The sequence below is a fragment of the Oryzias melastigma genome, linkage group LG5, assembly GCF_002922805.2.
Source record: "Oryzias melastigma strain HK-1 linkage group LG5, ASM292280v2, whole genome shotgun sequence".
Taxonomy (NCBI): Eukaryota; Metazoa; Chordata; class Actinopteri; order Beloniformes; family Adrianichthyidae; genus Oryzias; species Oryzias melastigma.
Window position 1 is genome coordinate 13,528,955 of NC_050516.1, and position 12,449 is coordinate 13,541,403.

The 12,449-nt window shown below is 40.1% G+C and overlaps 1 long non-coding RNA gene across 1 annotated transcript; it reads left to right on the forward strand.

Annotated features, from left to right (window-relative positions):
- Positions 1 to 7,397: 7,397 nt before the first annotated feature.
- Positions 7,398 to 12,248, forward strand: LOC118598756. Its single transcript, XR_004947861.1, has 2 exons — positions 7,398 to 8,918; positions 9,346 to 12,248. It is a non-coding gene; the product is annotated as an uncharacterized LOC118598756 (long non-coding RNA).
- The last annotated feature ends 201 nt before the right edge of the window (positions 12,249 to 12,449 follow it).

The following is a 12,449-nucleotide window of genomic DNA, read 5'->3' on the forward strand; positions in this document are numbered from 1 at the left end:
TCAAGCTCTCATGCAGTCTCTGGGTCTAAAACCTCACAAGATCCAATTCTCCTTTAAGTGTTTGATTCTAAAAACTTGTTAAATTTCTTTATTTTAGAAATAATTTACTCAGATCTATAAAGCCAATTGGGTACCTTAATTTCTTTGCTCTAAATAATAATGAAAACATACGCTAGCCTCTTTGATGATTTGGAACTCGCTGTGTTTCATTTCAGCAGAGACAGAAGGCGTCTCTCTGCAGGGTCGCTGCTGCTCTTACTGATGCCCTAAGACCTTCTGCCGAGGTGACAGCAGATCACCTCCATTCTTCAGCACAACATCTTCCCTCACAGCCGAGTTCTCTGCAGCCGCTTCATGAATAAGTAACAAGTTAATAGTGGGAGGTTGTGTTTTTCCTTTTACTCTGCCCTCGCTTTGACCACGTTTTCACACTGGATCCCTGCATTATTTAAGGTGTTGTTCCTGTAGCTTAACTTCAAACATTTATCTGCTGCAATGCTTTGAAATATTCATATGTCCTGTAAAATAAGAACCACAACAGGAAACTGCAATTAATGGAGAAGACTTTTATCCTGGATCCAGTCATGTATGATTGAATACTTTGTGTTTAAAAAGTTGGATATGTTTTCTAAGTTAGTCCAAAAGTTTACCTCTCTCTAATGGTGAAGGATTTAATTGCTTTTAATTAGATTATATTTATGAAGTGTAGCCAATAGTATGAATTACATAGTCTGTGATTTTTTTTTTCTTTCTCATAAGGGCCCCAATTTACTTCTGGGACATTCAGTTAATACAGATACAGGTTTATCAGATGAGAAATTAAATTAGAGAAGAACTTTTACTGCAGACAAAGCCACAGGCGCCCAGCAATTAAAATCCCAGAGATGTGTTAAGTACCCTGAATACACACAAGAAGCCTGCACATAATGTAACAATAAAATACAAGTAGAAGATAGCATGAAAAGCTAGAGTAGTTGTAATTTTCGATTTGCTAAACCCTGTAATGACATTGGTCTAATAGAAAGGGATAGACTGGGTAACATGAAAAAAATATCCAAAAATGAAGGGGTAAAGAGCAGCAGTTGTTCAATGTGCAATCAGGTGTTAACAAGGAACCAGTCATTCGTGCAAATAAACAACTAAGCAAACCAGGTGGATACAAATACACAGGCTCTGCTGTTTATGTTGCAGGAGCTTAGATAAAGTGCATCTACAAGTGTAACACAAATGAACCTGCACAAAATCAAAGTCCTCCAACAAAGGTACAACCAAACTAATGGAACTACCACAGCTTACAACAAAGAGTTTACAAGCCGAAACACATAGAGGGCATGCTGAAAGCTGAATCCACTGTATACCTTTTAAACCAATAGTGTCAGACGTTAGCCCTTGAGGGTCAACTTGAGGCTGTTTTTAATATATAAAAGCCTGCCTCATCTGCTGCTGGTCACCTGGATCAGGTGTGTTTTGCCAACAAGAAACTGCAATGGCAGGTTAGCTGAAAAACATGTTGGACACTGGACCCTGGAGGGCTGGAGTTTGAGACCTGGAATTTAAACTGTCATGAATGCCACCATTGGTCCATGTCACTGTCATCAGTGCAGCGTCCAAGTTAGGCACCTGTGGCCATCACTCAGTCAAGCAACCAAACCTTCTCATGGACACATAAATGTACATAACTTTACACACACAACACCAAAGAAAACTCAAAATTTTAGCTGGATAAAACAGAACTTAGTGTATTTTTTGGAGTATAAGTTGCGTTTCTTTGCATTGTTCTGCAGAGAATGTGATTTATACTCGCGTGACTGAAGTGCATTTTTCAAAACGAACAGAAGCAACCACTAGTGAGTACTATAGGTGCGTGTATTAGTATTTTTTGTTACTGAAAAAAGGGCCACTCAGTCTTATGCCAGCCTTGGAATTATTTCTTTGCTACAGAGATTAAATAATTTAACACATGTATTGATTTAAGGTGACATAAAGAGTTTAGTTGACTTTTTAGCATCCTCTTCTTGCTATGGTTATCTGAAGAATTGTTTATATGTTGAGTGAGTATGCTAATTTCCTCCTGTGTTTCATGAAGTTAAAGTATCAATGTGTTACAGTAGTGAAGGATGCATAAATTCAGTCAATCATTGCGATCCGTTTTTATGATTTACCTTTTAAGGTGAAATTTCCGTTCTTGATTTCAAAAATCAATGTCTCCCAAAAGTGCAACTTATTAATTTTTTTCCCCTCACAATGTATTTTTTGGCTGTTTTTTTTTTTTGACTTACAGTATACTCCAGAATGACTTATAATCCAAAAAACACAGTACTTGAATTACATTTGAGGCAGATATAAAATAATTAAAATATTTTTTCTTGTTGGTGTGGGCATTTGACTCACAGATGTCACCCAAATCATAATTTTTACATGGCTGTATAAAGCATGTCCTGAAAAAAACACCCATGCTTGATTTTTTTTTATAATTGTTTCTTAATTTTTAGAACTTAAAAAAGTGGTTTCAAATGAACAAAATTAAAAGGTAATGTCATACACTCTTCATCCATGTATCACACGATCACCAGCAGTTACTCTCTTCATTTTTCCTTCTCAGCTTATAAAGATGTAGGCTCAGGTTAGTATGATCCTGTAAAGGATTAATACAAACTTTTTTTTTCTGATAGTGGTTTTCTGTGCACAGTAAAACAAAATTTGTTTAACATCTGAGTCACAGGCCTTTTGAAACCTTTGAAGTCCATCCATCCATCCATCCGAGCTACCTCAACTGGCTCCTCTCAACTTGAAGGAGCATCAGCTCTACTCTGAGCTCTTTCTGGGTGTCCGAGCTTCTCACCCTGTCTCAGGGAGTGCCCAGCCACCCTAAGGTGGCGGGACGCAGAGAGGACATATCATATAAGGAATAGTTCTGGTGGATCTAAGTAGCAGATGGCAGGCTGACAGAGGTTTAAGTTGTTCAATGTGACCAAAAGTCTCAATGAAGAGAAGGGGTAGGACGGCTATAGGTTGAGCAGGTAATTTTAGGAGCAGAGACTCTGGAAGGCTAAAGATATCTTCAGTATGTGAACAATCTGGCAGGTAGTGGAGGAAAAGGTTGAGGCTTATAAATTGGAATCCTGATGAGGAAGAACGGGTCACAACTGGGCCATAGGTGGGACTAGACAGAGGTAGACCAGGAACCTCTGCCCAGTTTCTGCAGAAATGGAGAGGAAAAGCATACGAACCCCAAAAAAATCATGTGGACCCCAAACTAGACCCTCTCTGGACCTTTGTCCGTCTTAAAATTCTGCCTATAAAGATTATGAGTAGAACTGGTAATTAGAGGGCAGCCCTGCCGGAGTCCAACATCCACTGGGAACAGGTCTGACTTACTGCGATCCAAACTCCTGCTCTGGTCTTACAGAGACTAGACAGAGCAAAATGCTTTTGTATGCACACACTAATAATTTCTGTTCTAAATTCATATAGAATTGTTTACTCTTAAAGAACTGATGGCTTACACAATTTTTATCATGCAGCAATGTACCATTTTGTTTATAATTACAGAAATGAAATACAAAAGAAGAAAATATTACACTCTATACTCGATGTTATTATATTTTATATTTCTTGGTACTTCGTTGATAAGATTTGCAGGCATTCATGCAGCCACCCACTCTGGATGCTTTCTTCTAAGGACCTTTAAACTGCGGGTGGGGGTGGGTCAGTCAGAACTGACAGTTCTTTTCAGTTGACCATATCCAGGAAAAAAGATGATAGTCACAGCAGGTCTTTGGCCCTTCTGAGGAAAATATATATTTAAAAAAAAAAAGCCAGACTTTGCGCTTTTTTGTCTGGAACACACAAAAAAACACGTTTTTATAATGCAGGCAAGCAGTTTTTTTTTTTTTAATATAAATTTGATCTTCAAGCAGCAATGACTGGACATCAAAGAGCGGAAAAGACGTGTTGTAGAAACGACAGTTAATTAACTGATTAACTTTCCTGTGTCAACCTGAGGCTGAAGGTGGTTTCCGTCAATCACTGCATCAGGGTATTTTTACACCTCTACCAGGTAATCAGCAAGACTTTTCAGCCTGTCAATCAGTCAGCTTTCATAACAGGGAGGATGGCAGAGAAAAAGCTTCAAAAATAGACTAGCAGATCTTTTGTTTGCCTGGATGAGGTGCACTGAAATCTTTCACTATGGGACCACACAGGAGATCATCACAGTTTAAGGGAAGCATCACAATCATTAGCAAACGGAACAGTGTGGCTCCTGTCTTGAGGACTTGAGTATTTTTTGGCGAAACAAATCAAGTCTAAGGGTTTTGTTTGTCATTGACCAGTTTGTGCCTTAGTCACAACAGCCCTGACAGGTGGATGAAAAAATGGACAAACCTGTATGAAATTTTAAGATGGTAGGTAAAGCCATTGGCTCTGTTTGTCATAAGTGACCAGCAGCAAAAATCCCAAGTATTTACCAATACTTCACAATGAAAGAGGGGGATAAAAGCTGACTCAACAGATGCAAAGTGAAGTGAAATATTTGTAAAGTATGATACTGCCATCATTTTCTTGCCTCGTATGCCTGGCAGAACTGATTTCTAAAAAGGTGTTAGAGGGTTAGTGTTCTCCTGTTTGGAGAGACTTGACTATAGTGCCTCTTTTGAAAGCTTCTTTATTATACTTAAAGCTTAAAGTTCTCACATACAATTTGTTTCTAATAAAGAAGATTGTAACTATTTTTAACTAGATTGTCCATTCATCCATCTTCTTCCGCCCATCTGGGACCAGGCCATGGGGGCAGCAGTCTAAGCAAAGATATCCAGCCTTTCCTATCCCGGGTCACGTCCTGCAACTCCTCTGGGGGGACCCCAAGGCGTTCCCAGGACAACAGAGAGATGTGGTCTCTCCAGCGTGTCCAGAGTCTTCCCCAGGGCCTACGCCCAGTGGGACATGACCGGAACAACTTCCCAAGAGACATTTGGACCAAATGCCCCGGTTCTACTCCGAGCTCTCTCTGGGTGACCGAGCTTCTCACCTTTATCTCTAAGGGACTGCCCAGCCACCGTACGGAGGAAACTCATTTCAGCCACTTTTGTCCAGGACCACATTCTTTTCATGAACTAGATCTAATTTACTTTTATCTGTTTTGTGCATTTCTAGAAATATCTTATCCTTTTTAGTGGCTTAAAAATCTGTTCTTCAAGGGGGAGTATATATTAGAGCAAAAATATTATCTGTTCCTAAGCTTTTTAGATCATTTCCACATGTTTTTAACAGAACCCAAACAGAAAAAACACTCTTTAAATGATTTTATCTGTGAGCTATGCTAGGAAATCATCGTTATTTTGGCATTTGTAGCAAAAAAGTTATATACATATTTTTGTATCACTGTATTTTGTCACACTTTAGCATGTGATGTGAATATTTGTGTCACATGGGAGATTAAAATCTGCAAACATATGTAGAGTTTTTATAACGCAGCAGACTTTTCTCAGGGGAGAGAAAATAATCGTCTCCTTTGTCTCGAAGTCTCCAGCTTTGTCTCTGACAAGTCTAGAACATGGATAACTTTTTCAGCTACTCTGTAAGATCAGGTTGTCATACGTCTTTGTGGTGAGCTCAAGTGCAACCTTTAACTGCCGACGTGGAGCAAAATGGAATGATGCAAGCTGTTTGATCAGCCAGCTTCTGTCAGCTCCAAGTCTTTGAGGTAGACGTGGAGCGTCAGGACTCTGACTGTGTCAATTATCAGCTGGTTCTGGAGTAAATGCAACATGAAATCTCCAGAGGAAAAAGCGGGTCTGCATTCAACGAAGGGACGTGTCAAAGACTCATGGAGCGATTATCAAACAGACTGAGCAGAGACGTGCTACAGGCTCTCCTCTGGAAAGACTTTCTCACTTCTGCATGTCTTTTAAGTCTCCTTGCAGCACTTTGATTTGCTCTGCGAGATGGAATATTAAGTCTTAACAGTGGCTCTGAGTTGGTGAAACATGATGTGTGGATTGATTCGCACAGCACTAGAATAAAATGACATTTTAATTGAGAAGAAAACTTTAACCTCTTGTAAAGTTAAGTCTGTAACCTTGCTATAACGTGAAACAGCCACTGATTGATTATAGACCATAAGTTTCATCTCAGAGGTGAAGTTAGATATCACATATTTGGAAAATTTAAAATAAAATCCTCTTCAGCTGAGATCCACCTGTGTTTTGGGTGTTTTTTAAACATGTTCTTGTAGAATTCTTCTTATGATAGAGAATATATAAAGAGAATTAATCTTAAAATTGTGTTTCTGAGTATTTTTTTATTAAAATCCGTGTGAATGTAGAGCAGAAAAAGTTTGCCGTACAAGCCATAAGCTCCCTGCTCCGCTCCATTGTCATGCATCCACGTGTAGAGAAATAGATCCATGCCTGTCTTTGATTTCCTCAAATCTGGCTCAAAACTTTATGGCTGGATAGCTCCAATATTACTCACCATTTTTGTTGTACTAGTAACGTTAGACTCGGGATGTTAGAGGCTTTAAGCTAGCAGGAGAGAGTGTAAACAGATGGATGATGGGAAGTGGGAACGGTCTTACTCTGCACCAACAGTCCTGCCCACAATTCAGAGTCCATTTTTTTTTTTAGCTTTACTTGACCAACTGTTGAGCAAACAGATATGAGCAGAAGGCCTCTTGTGTTCGACAGATTTTACTGTTATAATAGTGGGTTAGTATATTTGCATAAACCCCTTTTGTATCTGAGGCTAAAGTTTGTTTATTCTGATTTTGTTTGCATACTATTTTATGATTAGTCCAAATCAGTTTCACCCAGCCCAGGGCTGGGACTACATCTATTAATCAGTTATTTCATTTGTCTGAATAAACATTTTTCTGGTGCCTCTTTTTAACATGTTCTTGCTTTTTCATGATGCACTTTCTTTATCCCAATTTATTCAAGTTATAAACTAGCCAATCAGATGCCTTAGTAAAAGCATGCGGTGCCTGCTGACCCACACCTTGAATGTTCAAAACTTTTGACAAATTCTCCCGAGCCTGCTTTCATTTGGGTGTAGTTCCAACAAGCTCACTTCTGATTAGTGAGAGTGGTTACTATAGAAATGATGATTCAGATCAACTTGGACCACTTTTGCTTAGTAACATCGTCTGGGTCCAACATGGCGAAATATAAATAATATAAAATAATATAAACACGGCGACTGGATTGAATAAATTTTTTTGGAACCTGAAGTAAAGCTTTTACTATGGTTGTCGTCACAGGCGCTTTGTCCATCCCTATGTCCCTCATGCTATCTTATGGGGTCCAGATGACCCCACCCATCTATTGATGAGTGATCCCTCCCATGACCAAGGTGGATAAATGTGGACAGGATTTTTATGTCTGCCACAGACACCAGTGAAGATTGATAAAATCCTTGAAGAAAAAGTTCTATGTTGTGGGGTCCAGATGAACCCACTTGTGATGTAAATATGCCTATGATAGCACAATTGTTACACTGCCAACGGTCCTGATCTGAACCTAATAAGAAACCCTGTCGCATGAGCTATAGGGAACATACAAGTGAGCCCATCTCATGGAACATCAGCATTTGACGCCACAAATGAGCTTCTAGAACAGTCAAACATTCTCAAATACTCCTAAACCTGGGAAAAGACTTCCAGAGAAGCTACAGAGTGGAATGACATCAAATTAAACAGGTTATAAATGGGAAGTCACTTTAGTTCATGTGTGTAAAGGCAGATGAGCGAATACTCCAGCAAAAGTACTTTAAAAGAAAAGTCTGCCAAATGACTGTATAAATGTAATGTTAGGGTGACCTATAAGAGAAGGTTAGATACTTGAGCTTTAATTAAGAGCAGCTGTCTCACCAAAAGCGCTTTCTCATTTTTTCTTTCTTTCTTTCTTTCTTTTTTTTTGGGTAAAGTTGTGGAAGCCTTTTGAAGAGAAGTAGATTCATCTTTATGAACTATATAACATTTCTAGTCATCTGATTTTGATTCAAACAGTTGAAAATGTTCTGAAAAGTTGACGAGCCTCGACAAAAACGAAGCTAAATGAAGTTAAGTGCACTGCTTTTAATGTTTGGTTGTTTTCTTACATCGTGATACTTAATCACTCATTTACATCCTTTCATTTTCCAGGTTTAATGTCGTTCAGGGTCACAGGGTTGCTGGAGCTAATCCCAGCAACGGTTGACTGAAAGCAAGGTTCACCTTTGATAGATTGCCAGTTTTTTTAAGCGCATTTATGTAACTGTTCATTCAATCATTTTATATTTTTCATGCATGTCATTCTTTTTTGTCTGGAACACACAAAAAAACATGTTTTTATAATGCAGGCAAGCAGTTTTTTTCTTTTTTTAATATAAATTTGATCTTCAAGCAGCATGACCAACTACTGTATGTTCCAAGTTATTATTGTTCTAGTTACAAACTCGTGTTTAGGCCAAAGTGATAATATAGAATCTTGAGGCTACAGTATGTGACCAGAACTTCTTTTTCAGGTGTCCAATGACACACCCTGCAGCCAATCAGATCCAAGTATTCACCCCGACTGTGGTATAAAATGAATGAATGAATGAATGAATTAATTAATTAATTTATGATGTACTAAAAACAAAACAACCAGACTGACGAAAGGGATTTCAAATACGACAAAAACTTGTCGTGAAAATGACACCATGAGCCACCTAAAAAACTAAGGACCAGAGCAGGAATCCAGGCTTTCTGACAGTCTGTCGATCATTAATGTTGACACTTGGTCTACAGGTTGCGGTCTCTACTGAGGTAATCGGTGTGGGCCGCGGCTGGTCGGACTGCCTCGGTCTCCCATTGGTGCCACAGGGGAGGTGCTTGGGGGCAGGAGCCGGGATTTGCCCCAGTGATTGGCTCCTTCTTGGCTTCTCTCTCCTTGTGTGAGGTGGGGGGTGTGGGGCCTATGGGGTCAGGGCTCTGGAGGTGGTGGGGCCCCTGGACTGGGTGAACTTGGACCCAATGCCAATATATAATCAATAATACATAATCAATATAAGTAAAGTTTAGCATAAAATACAAAAGGGGTTTAAACTCAATAAATCCCTGTTGTGACAGTAAAATCTGCCCAACACAAAAAGCTCTCAGCCCGCATCTGTTGGCTCAGCTGTTGGACAGGACAAGTTAAAAATAAATGTAGACACTTATCCCGTATGACGAACTGCCTTGTGTCTTGCCTCAAAACAGTCATGGTGTCAATAACATTTTTTATGTTTTAAAAGATGAAAAAAAAGATAAAATGCAGAACACTTGAAACATCTGTAACTTGAAGACAGCTGTGGACGGCTTACTTTCCTTTTGTCATTTTCCAGCAGAATCCAGTCATTGTAAGGAAATACAAGACTCTGCATCCATCACTGAACAATTTAGCAGACGACACCTTGTTAGAGCTGATAAGCAGAGCCAGCTGCTTCCCAAGGGCTGCAGGGAGGCAAGCGTGCAACAAAATCAGCTACATCTGTATATTTATTTAATCTGCAGAGCTAACCAACCGAAGCCGTGTTCATGATGTCGGCACTTACAGCTGAGCTGCTCCAGCGACGCTGGACAGCCGCTCAGTCTGCATGTTCAGCAGGAAGGTGTGTTCTTATTATTGGAGGAATAATACACGTGCCTTTAACAGATGCAGAAAATATTATTTATTCACTAGAATATTTTACATATTCGAGAAACCTTCTGTCAACAGCTTTTACTGAAAGAGTGCAAATGAGTTTATTTTCTTGGAAAGACATTTGTAACTTAATGTTGTTTTACTTTTGCATATAAATCTGCTGGAATTTAGCTGAAATGATCTGCAGTAGTTCCAAGGGGTTTGTAAAATAAATAGAAGAATGAAAGAAAACATGTAAAAATGTCAAATATCTAAAAGAAAATAATAAAAGTTGAAATCACCATTTAAACTTTTTTTTCCTATTTTTTTTTTACTTTTTATGTTTATGTTGGGATAAAAATGTTGTTTAGGGTATTCAGCTGTGTTCTATATCCCATAGAAGTAAAATGAAAGTCACATATGTGTTTATTCATTTCAATATCACTCTTGCAAAGTCACGTGGGTAATTTGAAATCACGCGTGTGCTTTTATTTTACACTTCCAAAGTAAACTTCTTGAGAACGTGCAAAAAAGACTCACTTGTGGGAAAAACCATCCACAAATGCTGCACACTGACCGATCTCTTGATTCCCATACACACAAGTCTTCCCCCTGCAGGTAATATATATATATATATATATATATATATATATATTCCTAATGTTGCATTCACACTGAGTGGGATCTGCACGTCAAATTCATGTCGGCCGCCTCCCCATTCGTCACATGGTGAATTTGATGCGGTCCAAAAATGTTTTCTTCCCCGGCCACGTGTTGAAGGATGTTTTCAACCTAATTGCTACTTAGAGTGTATTAGAGTATCTGTGTTTATCTCATTTATAATGCATGGAAGACACCAATGATGTTTAGAGATCAGTTTTATTTATTTCAAAGAGGTCTAAAAGCATATTATTAGCCTAATCATGTCTCCATGTTTGGGTTCAGGATCATTCAGAGGTTCTCTTGGTACTAAGAGCTTCACTCCCGCTGTGTCTGGATGATGGTCGCTGTGGTGTTGTGACTGAGCCTTGCTGTCCCGGATTAAAGCTAGAGGTATGAAAATGAAAATAAGAAAAATATTCAAAGTTCAGGAGGCCCAGGCAGGCAGCCTCTCCACCCCGCAGCGGCTCTCTGTCTGCTAGCCTAGAGAGCGAGCGAGCTCTATTGACACCAGCGGCGGCTCTCCACGGGCATGACAGACTGACAGCCTGTCAAGGGTGTATCCTGCCTTCGTCCAACAGCAGCCGGAATGGGCTCGGCCACCCCACGGCCCTACCGGGCTTAAGGGATAGATTGAAGTTCAGGACAAAAAACTTGGATTGGTATTCTACCCCCTGATTGAGTCATTGAAAACGTCATGTCCCTAAAGTTGAGTCCCTGATTGGTAGACACACCACGGCGACCTTGCCAAAATTTAGATTATTAAACTTTCACCATGTCGCTCAAATCGCACTGCTCAAATGACCCTGTAGAACCTCAGATCCTGTCTGCACCATTGACTTAACATTAAAATTGGCGCCTGTGCCCTGCAAATTGTGTTCGGTGTGAACATAACATAAGAAACACCAAACGTTACACCAAGGTGTTCAGGGAAAATCTACATCACTGCAAATCAGCATCTGTAACCCTTTAACACCGGAGACGTCTCTGGCGACTCCTAAATAATTCACGCTCTTTGACATACTGTAATTCTTCTTGTGTTTGGGCAGCTTTTTGTTTGGCATCAACATGCAACATGTTAGTAAAGTGTTGCATAACTGTGCAAAGCTCCTTTACTTGAGAATCTGCCGGAATTATGGTAATAGCATAAATGGTTGAAGAGTGACAGTAGTGAGAAGAATGTGAACATTGGAGTTAAAGTTCCAGTGTTAAAGGCTTAAGCTTTACATAAAGTCCCTTGTGTCAAAAAAAAAAAAAACAAAAAAAACTACAAAGGTGACATAGCAACTATGACTGAAATGAAGTCACATGTCTAACTTCCACATGTAGCAGAGTGCATTTCTGTGTGTGAGACACTGATTCGGACCTTAAAGGAGAAACACTGACCCCATTCTCTTCAATCACCACCGGTGCTGTTGACCTATGGGTGCTGATGGAAATGTGACGTTTATGCATGAAAAGGAAGAAAGGGAAGAAAGTAAAGACAAAGGTGTTTGTCATGGTGCCTCTGTCAGTCTCCTCCCCCTCGCCTCTCCACCCCACTGCTGATTATCCCCAGCTGCGACCACTCACCTCATCACCTCGTCTGCCTTTTTAAGGAGCTCCAGGATCATCATTCCTCGCCAGTCCGTTGCCCCTGATGGTGCATAGTTGGTCACCTCTCCTAGTCACAGTCTTGCCATGTGTTTGTCAAGACTCTGTCTTATGCCTTTTCTACTCATCCTCAGGAATCTGTTACCACGAGTGGTCGCGAATATCAGCCTCAACCCGGATCCCCAGTTTGGTCTTCTCTCCAGCGGTAACACCACGAGCCTCTGCCTCTGTTCCGTGGACCTTCGCCCAAGACGGCCATCCCTTCCTGTGGTGGAACCTACCAGTGACGCCACCAGCCTCAGCCTCTCGCCTGGAATCTACCACCAGCCCTGCTCACGCCCTACCTTACCTAATCATTAAATCCTTTACCTGCCACGCTCGTCTCCTGCTGTGTTTCTTCCGGGTTCCAGCGTCTGGGTCGCTAAAGTGTTCTGTAGCCATGACAGTGTTGGAGTTAGAGCTTTGAATGTGAGGACTTCGACAGGGATGGAGACTTGGAAAACAAGATGGATCCGAGAGACTACATGGAAGCAGGTTCAGGCTTTTTTTTTTTTTTATTTTTTTTTTTCCCTTCCT